This window comes from Anser anser, assembly GCF_964211835.1.
Source record: "Anser anser genome assembly, chromosome: 3".
Lineage (NCBI taxonomy): Eukaryota > Metazoa > Chordata > Aves > Anseriformes > Anatidae > Anser > Anser anser.
Genome location: NC_139722.1, coordinates 101,643,460 through 101,660,190, shown reverse-complemented (window position 1 = coordinate 101,660,190; position 16,731 = coordinate 101,643,460). Strand labels below are relative to the sequence as shown.

General features: G+C 41.3%; 1 protein-coding gene across 24 annotated transcripts in view; it reads right to left on the bottom strand.

Moving 5' to 3' along the window:
- The window catches only part of ESRRG (estrogen related receptor gamma), a 405,552-nt gene that overhangs the window by 285,651 nt on the left and 103,170 nt on the right, over positions 1 to 16,731 (bottom strand). For 6 of the 24 annotated variants that reach the window (XM_083828184.1, XM_083828165.1, XM_083828167.1 and 3 more), the window contains exon 1: positions 6,089 to 16,731. This exon is cut by the window's right edge and continues 48,873 nt beyond it. The exons of 17 other annotated variants lie outside the window; for them this stretch is intronic. The gene's annotated coding sequence lies outside the window, so the exon portion shown is untranslated. Of the gene's footprint in view, positions 1 to 5,039; positions 5,203 to 6,088 lie in introns of those variants that run through there. One more of the 24 variants, XM_083828179.1, reaches the window with a different exon arrangement.

Sequence of the window (16,731 nt, the reverse complement as noted above, 5' to 3'; positions counted from 1 at the left end):
AATGGACTGCTGAGAAAAATCATGGTAAGTATTCTCTCAGATATTAAACTCTCCAGTGTGTTAGATGCATGTCAGTATTAGGTGATTAAGAATGACTGATAATTAATAAATCACATCCATGGAGAGTGACTGGGTATTATTTCTCTCATCCTCTGGAAATAAGAATTAGATTCACATTTCTGCCTAAATAAGATTATCTGTCCAAAAGAACAAAATCGTGCAACTGCTACTAGCAAAAAGGTACTGCTTTTTGTCAATAGGCTTCACAAGAATAAGTTATTTGGGCTGCTTTTCTGAAAATACCTGTACAGCGATAACTGTAAGGAAACCGAGGCACAATCATACAGTTGCCTGGATGAACCCTCCCCATCACAAGTACAGTGGGTTCCTAAATGATGTCTCAGCTGTCCCTTTCATCACACAACTATTCTTTTGGCTATGGCTCAGCAGAGTATCTGCCTTTAAGAGATATTCTACTCTTAACACTCCAAACCTGGAAAGATGCCCATGCAGAGCTCCAGCAAAAGCACCTCTGCCCATGCAAGGCAACTGCAAGACTGGGTACATATCTCCAAAGTGATGTTTTCTCTGAAGTCTTTCCTAAGACTAGGCTAGTAATAAAGAATATATTTCTATTTAGTACATAGCATTGCTTAATGTGTATTTTCCTTTCATATGATGTTAACTGAAAGACATAGTATCTCAATTTTTTTTTTTTATCATCTACTCTAGTATTTATATGACTCTTCTCACCATATTATTTGAGCCCCTTCATTTTCATAGTGTCAGTTACCATTATTCCATTAAATTAAATCCTTTTACAAGCATCTTTCTATAAACATGCACTAGAGATAACATAGCCACATGGTGAGGATTCACAGACTACAGTAAGCAGATTACACCTGTCTTGATTTTCAGTGTAGCTGTCGGCAGAGTATATTCTCCCATCAAACTGCACACAGATCTCCTCATTAAAGCTACAGGGGAGAATAATTACAGAACAGTATATCGCAGTTTACCAATTGGTCTTGCATACATAATGGTCCATGAAAGAAAAACTGCATCCTTTAACAGCTGGGAAAATCTTTAAATTGTTATTATTATTATTATAAAATAGCCAACATTTTAAACTATCCAATAACTTGCCTCCTGTATGCAAAGCAGACGTATAGGTGATCAGGGCCAGAAAGGTCTTATACTCCCAGTCCATAAATATAATTATTTCTTCCTTTGTAAACACTCCATTCCACAACCTTCTGTTCTACAGTGAAATCCTCTCCTCGTGAGAAATTATGCTGATTGCAGAGGATGCCTTGAAAGCAAATGGGTGGTTTTCTGGATCTGCTAATCCCTCACGCTGAGTGTTAAGCATCCCATTCCCCCACATCCTCACTCCTTGGTGGGGAACTGGTGAACCTGTCAGGTCCCCCCCCATCCTTCTCTCACCAGCTGGGGAAGAGAGGTTGCCGTAGCAGACTGATCTCCACCCACACATCCATTTTTCTTCCAGCCTTTGTTTTGCACTGCCAGCAGGCCTCCTTGCTGGCTGCCACAAAAGGTGCTCCCTATCCCACCCCGACAAGGCTGTCAGGAGGATGACAAGCCTACAGGCACCTCCCGGTGCTGTGGAGGAAGCAGCCTCTGGTGTTTCTGTTCCCGGCCATTTGCACCCCAGGGCTGAGGCATCTGTGATATACTGAACAGAGAGTCAATATATCCTGTGGAACATGGGAAGACAGCTTTCATCCACCTGGACAGCTAGACAGCTGACCTGCATCTTTGTGTTAGAGGATAAAACACAAACCCACTTCAACTTGGACACTGTTTGAATTCCAAGATCCCACCATTTAGGAGTCTCGGTTCCACTCAGCATCCAAACCCAGTCCTTTTTGGGCTCCATTATTTGGGCACCACTACTCATTACCAAATTTTGCTCCTCACCCAACAGACAATAAAAAGGAAGAAGCACAGACATTGAAAAATCCAAGCTCTTTAGATGAAATAAAGTCACGTTAGCTTTGCTAGACGAGAAACAAAGCCTCTTGATGACATACTTGGGCCCAGCAGGACTTTCCCACATGCTTTTCTGCTCTGGGAAACCAGGAACCAAGAGCTGAGGGATTTCAGCAACAAGAGATGTGCTGCTGGATTGGTCCCATGTGTTCTGGTTCTGCCAAAGGATTTCCACACAGTGAAGTCAACTCTGAACGAGACTCTTCTGTATAAGCAGCCCATCAACCATCTTTTTCCAGCTCCAAAGGAATGCTGCACAAGCCACCTTAGCACACAGAGGGACATTTACCTTGTAAACAGGCTTAATCACTACCACCATAAAAATCACTGAAGGATTGGACAGCCCAACCTATGAAAGGCCCTCCAGTAGAAGCAGCACAGACTCAGTAGCTAACCTACCAGCACACTGTCCATGCACACGCAGACACATCTTGTCCACCCACCCACAGCAGCAGAGGGAACAGGGCCTGCTCAGACAGGCAGCCTGCAGCCAGGCTGGGCACCATGATGGAGCCCAACATCTTTGGGTTTCTCTTTGACAACTTCCCAGCGGGGAAGAGTCAGTATTGCATACTTACGGGTTAACCAGTCGAAGACTGAAAGAGTTGACCCAGTCTGACCTCCCCTGCAAACAATGACCATTAACTTCCACCCATGTAAACACTGCTTCGAACTCAGCAAGGCCATTTTCAACCAGTAGCTCCTTGGCAAGGCTGGGGTGAGACGTGGGCCCAAGGGTGTTTTATTCCAGCCTTTAGTCTGTTGAGATGAGCCCAGCTGCTCCTTTTTTGACCCCCCAGCATGGGCTCACAGGAGAAAAGTCCAAGATAGTTTTGCCATTGATAGCCACAGTAGCAGAGCTCAGCCCCTCAGGGAAAGCTTGCTTGACTGCACTGGTTCTGGACCAAAATATCTACTAAAGTTCATAAATTAGTGCAACTCATATGCAAGATTATAAACACCTTGCAGAAACTGTGCCTTTTTAAAGGATCAATTATTAGAGCTCTGTAAAATCTTTTCCTTCCACTCTTCCACTACTGTCCCCTGCCATTACTGACTGTACATATCCAAGTCATCCATTCAAAGGTACTCAGTAACAAAACAATCCTTAATTTAATTATCAGAATATATCTCACATGCATTTTTTTGCAATAACTGTGTTTAATGCACTGTTTTTACAAAGTATTATTTTAGTTCTACTTTCCATATTCTTTGGGGGGGGGGAGTCCATTTGGCAAATGGAGAGAGAACAGCTACAAGCCTACTACTAAAACCATAATATGCAGTATTGGCTAGGAATTGACAAATTTGGAACCTTGCTTTCCAGGATGGAAAGGGATGGGTGAAGCGTACCACCTGACAAAAATACCCACCACAGGAAAAGGCATTGAAGAGAAGGAAAGAAAAATAAAATACTATCAGCTGAGGGGAGAAACCTGTCACAGGTATTTCAACAGATCAGGACTGACTGTAACAGAGGAGAAGCCCTGATCAAGTCACATGCCCTTTACTACAGAAGATCAGATCAAAAGGTTTCAAAGGGAACCAATGGTGACAGTTTCTTCATTTGTATGCAATGTGACATGCCAGATCCAAACTGTTGGCTACTTTTTGAACTATTTGTCAGGGGATAGAAATGATTATTTTCTTTTATATCTAACTTTTAAGAACTTTTAGCCATTTGAGGGTTCTCCCCCCACCCTTCCATGTCCCACTGCCCTCTTTTTTATTTTTCAGCCAGGACTCGAGCATTCACCTTTGATGTAATATTTTTGCTGCACATCAGAATAGTTAGACCAAGCTTCAGAAAGGCAATTGAACATAGAGAATGAAAAGAATGACATCACTTCAAACATGAACTTTTAATAAAATTATCCTTAGGAAACCTCCCTTGTGATTTTTTTTTTTTAAACTCTTTCCATGCGTCTGCAATAATTCAAATTATCGTCAGGCTAGTGGTTGTAGTTTACTCTGAACAATCAACTACTGACAAGCACAAGTATTTCTCCCCATTTCTCACTGCTTCCATCAAGAAGTATTAAATATAATACGGAAAGTGACTGTGTAAGATCACACACTGATTACTTAGCCAATGGGCTGTATAACAACCATATTCATGTGGTAAATAAAGTAAGTGGGGGGACTTCTTACTAGCTCAGATTCTCCATGGCCAAGACTTGACCTGTTTCAGACCAGAATTCCCTGCTGGTGTCCAAAATCCACATTCACTCATCGTATTTGTTAGTAGACTTACTCCAAAATATGCCATTCTTTCAAAAAAGTACCAGAGCCACTGCTAAAGTGCTAAGGAAGGGCACTCAGTATTCATGAGCCAGTGATATGTTTAAAGTAATAACACTCTCCCAGAAGCACTGTGAAACACTGAGGACCTGCAGTAGCTGTAGCCATACAAGTCTCTGACACAAAGACAGCCAGACATGGAAAAAAAAAAAAAAAAAAAGCATATTGCAGTCTCCTGGATGAAAGAAGGTACTCAAACCAGAGGAAAGCAATACAACACTCACTTCTAGCCCTGGTAGATCCCAATGGATCAGATCTTACAGTTATACAAGTTGTTTTTAAACATGAAAATGTATATATATATATATATATATAATATATATAATATAATTATATATATAATATATAGTATATATATAGTATATATACTATATATATAGTATATATATAATATATATAATATAATATATATTATATATAATATATATATATTATAAATCTTTCAAACTCGTATATAAAATTCTTGTGAGTCCTGGAATAATGCTAATAAAGAGTGCTGAATTTAAGAGCTTAAGACTGTAAGCTCCCTTCAATACAGTGGAAAAAAAAATATCTCTTCCAATAATATTTTTTTGAGTCAGACCAAATGTTTTTGAAGTAAATTGTTTGGAAATACATGTTTTATGTGTATGACTCTATTGAGAGTTTGCAGAAGTATTTATAGAGAAACTGCTGCAGTATACAGGTTTAGAGTCACTTAGAAAATCTTAAGCGCATGACAATACCTTCAGTGCATAAAGCTGCTGTCAGGAGCTCCTACCAGTGAAGTTACTGTCCATTACCATCACACACTCTCTAACCATGAAGCCCAGGCCTTCCTCCCTTCTGCAGGACCACAATTCCCCTTGCTGACAAGAAGAGTTGAGCAGCAAAGAGGAGTAAAGCTGCCCCTTCACTGCCCCGTCAAAGTAAAGCTGCCCGTAAAGCTGCCCCGTCACTGCAGCTGCAGTCTATCTGCACCTCCTCCTCCAAGGCAAACTGCAGTGCAAAGGTGAACGAGCATAGCCAGAGTTTTCCTGCTAACTTATTCAACCCTCATTTTACCTTTCCTGCTGTTGAGCACCATAAAACCCCAAACTGGCACGAGGCACTCTAACACTGGTGTGACCCAGCACTCGCTTCTCACACCTGCGCTGATACGAAGACCGCTGCACCAGCGAGCACATTAAAAAGCGATTCCCCGCACTAAATTTCAAGTCAGAATATCAAAAGCAGACAACAACAGGTAAAACACTAGGACAAATCCCTCTCCTGGATGCACAAACACACGCTTATAGTTTCACAGAAGTTGTGAGAGCCTGAAAAGCTTTCCTGCACTTTGCCCGTAGGTTGGGTGATGAGTTTTCAGTTTGATACGCACAGCCCCACAACAAGCTTCCACAGAAATCTCACAAACTACACATAATTCGTGTTCTACACCCTGCTATCGTGTCAGGTGCCCCCTGAGGATAACCCTGGTACACACCAAATACAAGAACAAGACTCAAGAAAAAAACATAAATCAAAAATGCAAAACCAAACTAGGCAGTAAGGATTATTGTGATCTGAAGTTACACGTGTTCACATGGGATACGAAGCCAGAAGAACCAGGTGAGAAGATCCTGCGAACATAGTATCACACAGCAGTACCATCATCCAACTTCTGACAATGCACTTAAATAGAAAAGTTACTCTCCCTAGCCTGTCTCAACAGCCCATGGCAACAAAGCAGCTTTTCCAACAGCAGGCAAGAGTCAAAGCCCAGCTAAGGTAGCAGCTTGAAGTAGCTACTGACCTGTATCAGGAGCTTGACAGGTATAAGTCACTCTTCTCACACATTCAGGTGGCAGCCCAGGCTTGAACAGGCTGAAACAGATGCAGGTTAACATGGACACACAGTTCTGTAGGTAGCAATAATCTAGCCACTTGCTACAATTGTCCCTGTTGCACAGACAACAACTTCCAAAGACAGAAAGATAGCCTTCCAGGTATTTTAATTGCCTCAGCTGCTTGGGATCAACTCAAAACACATGAATCAACACCTCCAGGCTTTTAAAGTAGGTGTTAAAACCCAGGTGAAACTCAACCCCTTTCCCCAGGTGCTAAGCAAATCAGTAATTTATTCCTCTGCAGGATGCAGCAGCCATGGTGCTAGGTGGGTTTGGGGCTGCCAAAGAAAAGCTGAGTGGTAACAGTGATGACTGCACCTGGGAAGAACTGGAAATACGGATGTGCCCCTATGGGAACAAGGGGGGATCTAGACAGCTCCTCTGCACCCTCTGCTAATTTGCAGTGAGGCCAGGGGGGTTTCTCCCCAGTGCAGGTGTCAGTCACCAGGAGGTGGAACAATTAGAAGCGCTCAGTACCCTCCTTCTCCTCCACACAGTGCAACACCTTAGTCATCAAATAGCCCTATTGTGCTGCTCAATACTTTCTATGAGAGTAGGAATATGAGAGTATGTCCAAAGATAGCAATGAACACACCAGGTAATTATTTTTAAGCTTGCTAATCACAATCAATAGTTTCTTAGCAAAACTGATGAGCTGGAGTTGGCTCCTATTTTTAACCAATAAGATATGCAGTCAAGACTTGAATTACACCATCGGGCAATTCTCCAAACTCCTAATGACTTCCAGCCAAGAGAGGGATGGAGCCTTGGTAGGTCTTGCTCCCTTCCTGAGCAGGGTATCAAAGCTTTTTTTCATAGATTGTAAAGTCAGGAGTATATTGTAACCACTGCACGACTTCACCCAAAACACTGAACAAAAATTTAACTCCATGCATCAGAAAAGAGTTATAAAATTCTAAATCGCCTGAGGATGTTTACTTGATTAATTTGAAGGGTTTTAGCTGTCATAGAAGAGAGAAACTCTTTGCAGAGCAGTGCCATGTGCCTTCCAGGGGTGTACAGTTAGGGACAGATGAATAAAAGCTGAAGGCTCATTAGAAAGCTCAGCCCCCCTCCCTGTTTTGCTAGGATTTTTCCCTAAAGTAATCATTCTTGTGTTTTGCACTCCCTCCATTTTTTTTTTTAATTTTATTTTTCAAAAGCTCTGACTTTCTGTGTTCCTGCTGGGAAACTCCTTCATTCCTTGCCCCTCTCAGGAAGGTGTTTTTCCCCCATACAGTACAGCCTAAAATTGTTGCCAACATTCAGTGCTACAGAAATAGTTCCCTCTGTGAAGAGAAAACATGCTTTTGTTTGTTTTGTTTCTTCTATCCACTGATTAAAAGCAACAGTTAGTACAAAGGAGTAGTACAATGCCATCAGCGGTAATTGTTGCCTCTCACAACAAACGTGAATGGGATGAGGAAACACACCCACCCTTTATTACAGGGAAAATACCAGGGATAAAAGATGTCAGCGGGGGCAAGTCATTCTTTGTACCAGCTTACAAACGCTAAGGTAGGAGAGACCAGCACTGGTCCTCCATTCATTAACTGGATGGAATTACAGTGGTTAGGAGGTTGCCTAATTACACAAGCAATTAACATTCCCTTCATTTTCCTTTTGCAATCCCTCTAGTTTCAAACATTTTGAACTTTGTTCTTGTGGTCCACCACTGGGTAAAAATGGCTGAACACTGAGGGTCTTGGCGAGGTGCTCGGTGGTGTTGGCAGCCCTGGATGTGGGGCCACAGGTCAGTGAGATGAGATGAGCAGCTCTGTGCCGCTGCCTTGCTGGTACCAGGTACCGCGATCGGTCCTCTTGCATGACCCGTGCTCTCTGCGCTGGAAGAAGTGACACTGCTGTGCACGACACAGGTTTTTGAAGTCTCCCTCAAACATTATATGCAGTGTCACTGTTTATTAAAGATAACTAATACCCTAAGTCTTTATTTACTTCTGTTTATTGCTGTTTTAGCAAGAGTCACCAGAGAGCGGCTACGCTTCTGGTCCACCAGGGTTCTTTAATCACTGTTAGTAGGTAAAATCATGTGTGACAACTAATCCAAAAAGCAGATTATATTTATTTTGGCTACAGTGGCTTGCAATTCGTTAAAATCAACAAAGCCTTTTCATTAGCCCCCTGCTGATGTCCTAAAAACAGACATTTTGAGGGTCTCAAAGCACAGAGCTACACATGTGCAGCAAAGCCCAGACTGACAGACTTACCGTTGCCATACTTACCATAAATCTTATTAAAAACAACAGCAAACTTCTTATTTTCTTTCATAAAATGGCTTAATTTATGATCCTAAATTCCAAAATCACAATCTTAGAGGCAGGACTTTTTAAATTTAGAAAAGTATAAGTGAATCGACAGCACAATTAGCAGAGAAATACTTGCACAGGGTTTTGTGTTGAAAAAAAAAAAAGAGCTGTTGTAACACTTTAAGGAGTGAGATTAGAGATTCAGCAAGTCTAAATATTAGCCTACATGCTTGCTGAGCCCCCTGCATTCTGGAGCCACATTTGAATAATTGAATTTCTAGTTAACGGTGTGATCTTGCAAGTCTTATTCCCAGTGATTTCATGATCTCTAGCCATAATCTCCTGACGACACTGCCTCAGACCTGCAATCAGCAAAACGCATGCTAAAAATGTCAGTGTGTCAGAGAAGATCCAGATGAAGTTATGAGATGTCCCATCTCATCACTGACCTCTCTGCTCTTCAAACACTGTGAGGAAGTTCACAACCCAGAATCAACCCTCCCATAGCCACCAAGGGCCACCATTCACACAAATAGGAAATGAATGCATTAGAAGTCCAGGAAAGTGATTAAAAAGAAAAAAAAAAAAAAGGAAGAAAGAAAGAAAAACACCGATTTACATCAACCAACCTTTTTATCTCTCAACGAGTTGCCTAAGTAACACACACATTTTTGCTCACTGCCCTCTCACGCCCCATGACTTAAACAATACTGTTGTGGCTGTGAAGAGAGACACTCCTGACTTGCATCCAGCCATGCATACATGCAGACAGACATATTTATTTCTCATCCATCTTACAGCTGGATTTGGATGTGGATCTGCTTTGCAAATTTTCATGTCTACCGCTGAAGTGGAACCTCTTGTTTGTCCCCCAAGCACAATCTTGAACATTGTCAAGGCCAATTATTAGACATCACTTCACACAAGGCTTTTCCAAATACACAGTTCTCCAGCAGTTTAAAGGGAAGCCAAAAGCAGTCCTTCAGTGAGACAACTGGTCTTAAACTTGCCGACCAGCACCCCACCAGGCAGCCCCTGAGACAAGAGGGTCAGTTCATCTACTGCAGGGCCGCAGTCCAGCAGCCCTCCGGCCTGGTTCAGCCCCTCCAAGTTCACACCATGAGCAAAACAGCTGTCTGTTAAAGCAGATAATAGAATCCAGCCTGGGAGAAAAACCAGGATACAAAGCTTTTCTCCAATGTCTAATCAGAGTTTTGTCCACGGGGAAAACTGAGCCCCATCTGATACACAAGTTATCATTTTGGCTCTCCATAATTAAAACTATTGTTGCCATGGCGATACAAAGGCTGTTGAAAATATACGCAAGGCTAATGTCATGCTTCTTTGTTGATACAATTTGTCGTGCCAGTCTGGTTTGTGCCAGGATGGAACAAAATGTGACTCGGGCAAATAGTTGACTTTATGAAGTTCATTATTTAGGAATCAGATGCCACATGTGCTGTGCTGCAAGGCCATTTTCTCAGGCTCTCTAACATGACCACTAACCCTCTTACAGTCAATAGCAGTTTTAAAGATAATTTCAAAGAGAATAGTTCAGATCCTGCACTACTAAATTTCTTAAAGCACCGTAAAGAAAGAAAGAAACAAACAAAAAAATATAGAGAGAATGATAAAGAATAATAACCATTCAGAAGGATTAACATATGTAAAAGGAAAAGTAGATATGAAATTAAAATGCAAACAAATGATTATACATTGATTACCACCAACACACGAACACTCGCAGTCTTTGGCGGTTATTTATTCATTTGAAACTGTGATCTCTACTGAGCATGTTATAATCAAACAGGAATTCCAGGTCACCCAGTGACCTCTGAATAGCAACAAGTAATCTGCTATTTAGGAGATATCATAAAGCGTATGTCTTTCTCTATGAATACACACCTACATATGGAAAACACATATAGACATGCCAACATGTATTTTTCATAGGCTAGGACAACAATTTTAGGAGTTTCATGACTTGTAGTCGAGTCTTTTCTTTCTCACTCAAGAGCAAAAGAATCTACTCACACACAAAACTTAGGGGTGCTACTACTACTTTTTAATAACACGGATAGTCACACGTGAATATATGCAGCAACAAGGTGAGTTGCACAGACTCAGTTTAAGTAAAAATCCCATTTATGCCAATGTCCATTGACATCAGCCAGAGTTTTGCTTGACTGAAAATCTCAGCATCAGTAACAGAAGCCTGGAATGAAGTCAATGGACGCAATGAAGTGGATGACCAAGGCAAAAAGCAGATGACACACAGCCGCTACCCACTTCAGCAACAGATTATTCAGAGCAGCAACGCTGCCTACTGGGATCTGCACTGCAAACTAGGAAACATCTTTCAGTAGGGACCATTTAATAAGAAAAAAATCTTCATTAATTTAATATCTTCAAAAATCTTTTGAACATTGTATACACTTAGTTTTTCCTTTCTGCCCAGAAAGTAAATGGTTGTTTTTGGTTTTAGCAAGTGGTTAAAATATCAGTTTAAAAAGAGCCTGAAAAAAACACACAATCAGGAAGAGGAAAAGACATGGAAAACACATACTACATTTAAAGCCAGAGGCACTATGAAAGATGTAGAGGCTCAGCATAATGTTTCTCATGGGATGCCCTTCAAAACAGAAAGGTAGATGTCAAAGAAGGCAGAGAAGACTTTATTGCCAGAGGTGCTCTCACAAGGGTGAATAGGAAGCAGAATGCAGAATGTGGTCACAACTTCTAAAGCTGGGTACAGAAAAAGGGCCAAAGATGCCATAGTATAAAGCATTTGATGGTTACTATGACTGGGATACAATCACTGTGTCATACATGACACAATGACACCCCTTTACCTTTGCACCTTGCTACATGGGGAACTCAATACATGCGGATGGAAAACTGGGGAATAGCTTCACCAGCCTGTCAGTGGACTTTGCAACAGTAACAAGAAAGTGAGACAGAACCAAAAGGTTCATCATGATCCACAGGAACATGGGTATAAGTGTAAAGTGAAGTTCTTTTGAGCCTACCCTCCCTAATAACGTGATAATATGAGATGAAAGACAGAAAATAAATATTACTAATTCATCATGTTTGGTAGGTTCATAGCAAAAGTCTGTCTTTTATATTTCCATATCAGACTTATTTTGGGAAGAGAAAGCTATGCCAGCCTATTTTTCTCCTCTACTTGGGAGAATTGTTAAGGACAATCAGGAAATAAATACAATTTCCTTACCACAACTGTTTCTAAGCTAAGCAAAATCCTTCTCTTTACCTCAGTGTGAGAAGAGTATAAACCCATGCATAAGGGAAGAGAAAGAGAGATGACGCTGCAGCCCTTAAGAACATGGTTGATGACAGAAATTTGAGTGGAACAATACAAAGAACCATGTCTTCTGTGAAGGAACGCTTTGCATATGGGCCAAACCAAAAAAGATGGCTGTGGACTTAAAGGAGGGCAGGGAGGGGTGAGATCCAGGAGAGGACTACAGCTGTGAAAAGTGTTTTGACCAACAGCTTCAAAGAATGCTCAGAACCTGCAGGCACTTCTTATTTCACCTGGATTTGCATGGCTGTAGTGCTGCTGTGAAGCAAAACACATTTTATTATATAAATGCCAGCATGAAGTTTGTGTTTAAGCCTTCCAGCTGCCGTGTGGCCCCTGAAGGATAAATTATAGACCCTGGGACCAGTGACAGAAGAACTCTGGGAGCGTCAGGGTCAAGCCAGTAGACAGGGTAGGGGGTGAGGGACAAGAAAGCTCATCAATGGTATCCAGGGAGAGGGACCAAGAAGATCCATTTTGGAAAAATACCAAACAAAGAGCCTTTGCTCAGAGATCACCAAAAGAAATCTGGGCAGTTCCCTGGGGAACAGATCCAACACCAAAATCAACAGGACAGTCCAGGGGATACCTCACAAGCAGAGAGTGACCATGGTCATAACAGTGTAGGTGTATATATCACAGCAATAAAATAAATAAAAAAAAATCTAATGCTTTACTCCACACTGTTCTCCCCATAAGAAAGAAGAGGGGAAAAAAAAAAAAAAAGAGTATAACAGCAGTTGGATGTGTTGCTTAATATACTCCTGGAAGGAGCTTGGATACTCTGGTCATTAGCACATGATAAAACTCTAAAAAAAAAACATGAGACAATGAAAAAAAATGGCAGGAAAAACTAATGGGACAGAAGAAGAACAATAAACTGACAGATGGGAGGTCCCAGCTCAAGAAGAATTTGAAGGAATGGCGAGATGTATTCTTGGAAGAGGAAGGGTACATCAGGTAGCTGACATATTGAGTTTCCAGGAAAGAGGGTAGAGTATTAATGACAGTGCAGCTGACGGTTTCAGCAGCTACCAACAAAATGATTTGCCCTTCTTTTTCAGCCGAAGAGGTGACAGTGTGGATATGGCAGCTGATTTACATACATCATCATAACTTCCATAGGAATATCAGATTTCTTTATAAGGACTTGTAGTACCAGCTTTGCAGGTCAGTGTCAATGTCTAACTGAGCCGCTGGAGACAAAGGGGAAGATTCAGAGAGGCACTGAGGTGCCTAAAACAGGGCTTAACCTGAATTTAATTGCCTAATTAAAAAAAAGAGATTCCCAAATCCCCTGCTTCAGAAACTACAAATGCATCAGAGCTAACATTTAAGACTGTGAAGACCACCGGAATAAATTCCTACTGCCCAGGCAGCTGCGTGCTCGCCACCGCTCTAACCTGCGCTGTGATCCTGACACAGGTCCCTAAATGCCAGCTGTGTCGTGGAGGGGCCCAGTCCCACAGGTGAGCTTGGACTGCTCCTACCACACATGAACGGTGCCCTCGTCTTTCACCCCTGCTTTTTTGCCTGTGACTCTCTAATATAAAATATGCAACTTCTGCGATAACAGCGTGCTGGCTTCTGTGTAAGGCACCTGTCCCTAGCTATTGCAAACAGCCAACTGACTGCACAGGCCAATGTTATTTCTTTGAATCATCCCACATTGAAAAAGTATGTAAAAAAAATCCCTATTTTTTTAGGGATTATAACACTCTAAACCGGAAATACATAAGCTGCCCAAAGTCACAGCTGAATAGTGTCACAAAATACAATATCAGTTTATTGGTACAACAGTGAAGGTTATTAAGCACCTTTATTTTGCCGAGTAATTTGTTATGCCATTAGGCTATGCTACCTAAATGCATGGGTGAGGGGATAAGGGAAGATACTAGCAGAAAAAAATCTTCAGTCATCTGATAAAGTTATGATGGAATTACAGCATGATTTCCGTGGCTGACACTAGCATTCGAAATGCAAAACTGTTCACAGGACTGGGTCCTAACTGTACACAAATCCTTGTCCAGTATGAGAAACAAAGAACAGGCACCAACAAAGCTGCAGAATACCAGGTTTCCAACTATAACCCAGGCTGAGCAATATATCAAAGCTTTAGAGCACATAAAACATTTGATGGACCAGCATGGTGTTTGATAGTATTTCCAGTCTGTTCTCATCATGTTCTCATCATTTGCAGATGTCTCGTATACTTTTGACATCCTCTATAGCATGCAGATTTTGCTACAACAAAAAATCAGGTTGTGGATTTTTAGCAGAAACAAGTTGATGTTGCTCAGAGCAGCATTAAAATGCTATCATGCTGTTAGATTAAGTAACCTATTTTCTCTGTTGTACAGGTTGTACTTTAGTTTTGCCCATGCACCTACCAAATTACTGTTTCTTGCAAGATCTCCCTCTGAAGGCAGCTTGCCAGTCTCTATGCCAATGCTATTTTCACCAAATGAAAGAGGAGTTTGTAAATGAGTTCAATGAAAGTGGGATCTAGTTCTCTTTGCAAGATTTTTGCTTGTTTGTTTCAAAAATAAGAAAACAAAACAGAAAAGCAGTGTGGCAAAATAGGAAATTGAATTTCTTTTTTACTTTTAAGCAGAACTCCCCCCTCCCTTGGGGTGACTCACGAGATATTGGTGCATGTATTAATACAAAACAGGTTTTATATAGTAGGTAGCTCCAGTATGTAGTCCACAGATGTACATGGTCCTAAAACAGCTGACATAACAACAACTGATGCATTTAACACAATTTTCTCCCTTTGACTCCTCCATTTTTAAGCTTCCTTTGAAAATCTCCATCCCCTCACCTCTCCTCTGCCAACCATCAGATTTTTGGCATTTCTATCTGTAGGTATTTAAAGGGACCTCTTATTGTCTTTGATGGAGACAATAAGACCAGAAACAAGCAGGTACAATAAGAATCTGAATGCAGGCATTCAGATACTCTAGGGCACTTCTAGGACGTTAAATATAAATACTAAATAGGCTGAAGAAATAAATAAAAAATAAAAACGTCAAAAGAGACCAAACTACAAGAAACCAGTCGCATCGATTAGCTGATTGGTTTGCCAGTGAGCGATTAGTCAGAAAGACTTGAATTAGTCAGTCCAGCCCTGCCTCCCATGAATAAAATGTGGGGAGGACACTCTTTCCCACCCTCAGTGACAGATGATATCTGTTTTCTCCTGCGAGTTTGAATTTAAGAGCCACTGAAGCTCAGCAAGAGTATATTCTGGCTCAAATGAGCTGAAAATTGCATTCAATTTGAATTTCAAAACCGGAGAAGGGGGAATGGGGGGAGCAGGAGGAGGGAGGGAGCTCGCCAGGACCCATCCAGCCCCTTCCCTCTTTCCCTACGTCTCGCTGCCGTGAGGCCGGCTGCAGAGTGCGGACCCAGGGCGTGATGCAAAGGAAAGAGCCTTGCTGGACAGCAGCCCAGGCCAGGTTTAAAAATAAACATTTTGCTGTCAGGATCAAAGCAAACTCTGCTTTTATGTATATTACAAGCTATATGTTCAGAAGAAAAAGTTTCTTCTGGTTACTCGAGGAGAGGGAGGCGGAAGGTAGGGCTAGCAAGGGGGGGGTCCAAGCTTTCCCACTCAAAAACCCTCGATAAGACAGTCTGATCCCAAAGTACTTGCTGTCCCCTTTAACATGTGCGTGTGCTGAACGTATGCGCTGAGCTTTTGCGAACGTAAGGTTCATTTAGGGTTACGTTTTTTAGCATTGGGTAACTTTTAATTTACATCTTCGTGGGTGAAAGGATTATTTCCCCTTCCCTTTGTGCTTTAAATTTACAGTTATATCTGATGACAGTGAAAGAAATGGAGTTACGCCTGCAACCCAAATATATCCTGTAATTTGATGGCATGAGAGCAGTTGGTCTCTTTAGTGCAACTGATAATGTCCAATATTCAATACAACGATGATAACATACCAAATCAAGAGATTCTTCAGTAAATTTCCTACCGACTTCAGCGTGCAATTTGACCCAAGGGTTTGGAGTAGTAATAAAATAATTACAATTAATCATGAGTAATAATTAATAACTTAAGGATTAAAATGTGTCCATTTATACTTTCAGGATCAGCATTTTCTGTGTACCCTGGAGAGGCTTTTAACTTCCTTTCCTAAATAGAATGCTTGCAGTAGCACTTTATAACCAGAGAGTCCAGCCATCAGAGAAACTGAGTGTATTTTGTGGCATGCAATTTGTTATATGGCATTATATACACGGAAAAAAAGGGGCCCTGTTATATCCAATAACATACCCATATCCTGTGATGCTGCTTATATTTCAAATCCCAATGATGTTACTGTAATCTTTTCCCCCCCTTTTTTTTATAACAAAATGCTTTTTCGCTGATAAATAAGTAAGTTGCCAGCTTTACACATGTATGTAATGTGAGTCAGGATCCAGCCCCCAAAGAAAAAAAAGTGAGGTCAATTTTCCTGGCCATTGCATTTAATAAAAGCTCTCAGGCAACAGAGTTAAGCACACACTAATAGATATACCTTAGTATGCTATGCCTTCAGCAAGTCTTTGGTTTCCCTCTATGGAGAAAGACTGCATTAACACACAAAGTGAGCCAGTGTCCTGCTTTTAAGCTTCTCCTGTCATCAAACTAATTTTTTACCTGATCTTTTGACAGACAATTTGAACAACCTCTAAATTCCACTTGCAAACTTGGCAACACACACAGGGAAGTTTCCAAAAAACACAGTCGTGCACAAAAATGCGGATGTGGTTATCCTTGTGTGTGCACAGTCCCCTACACACAGCATGCAGCTGCCTGCTTGTCTTGCATTCACAATCACTTGAAAGACCTCTTACACATGTGAGACACTGGCCAGAGAAACTATTCAGTGTTCAGGGCACTTTCTAAACACCCAAATATTCATTTACACACCTTACTTTGGCTGGCATTTTTGATAGTATT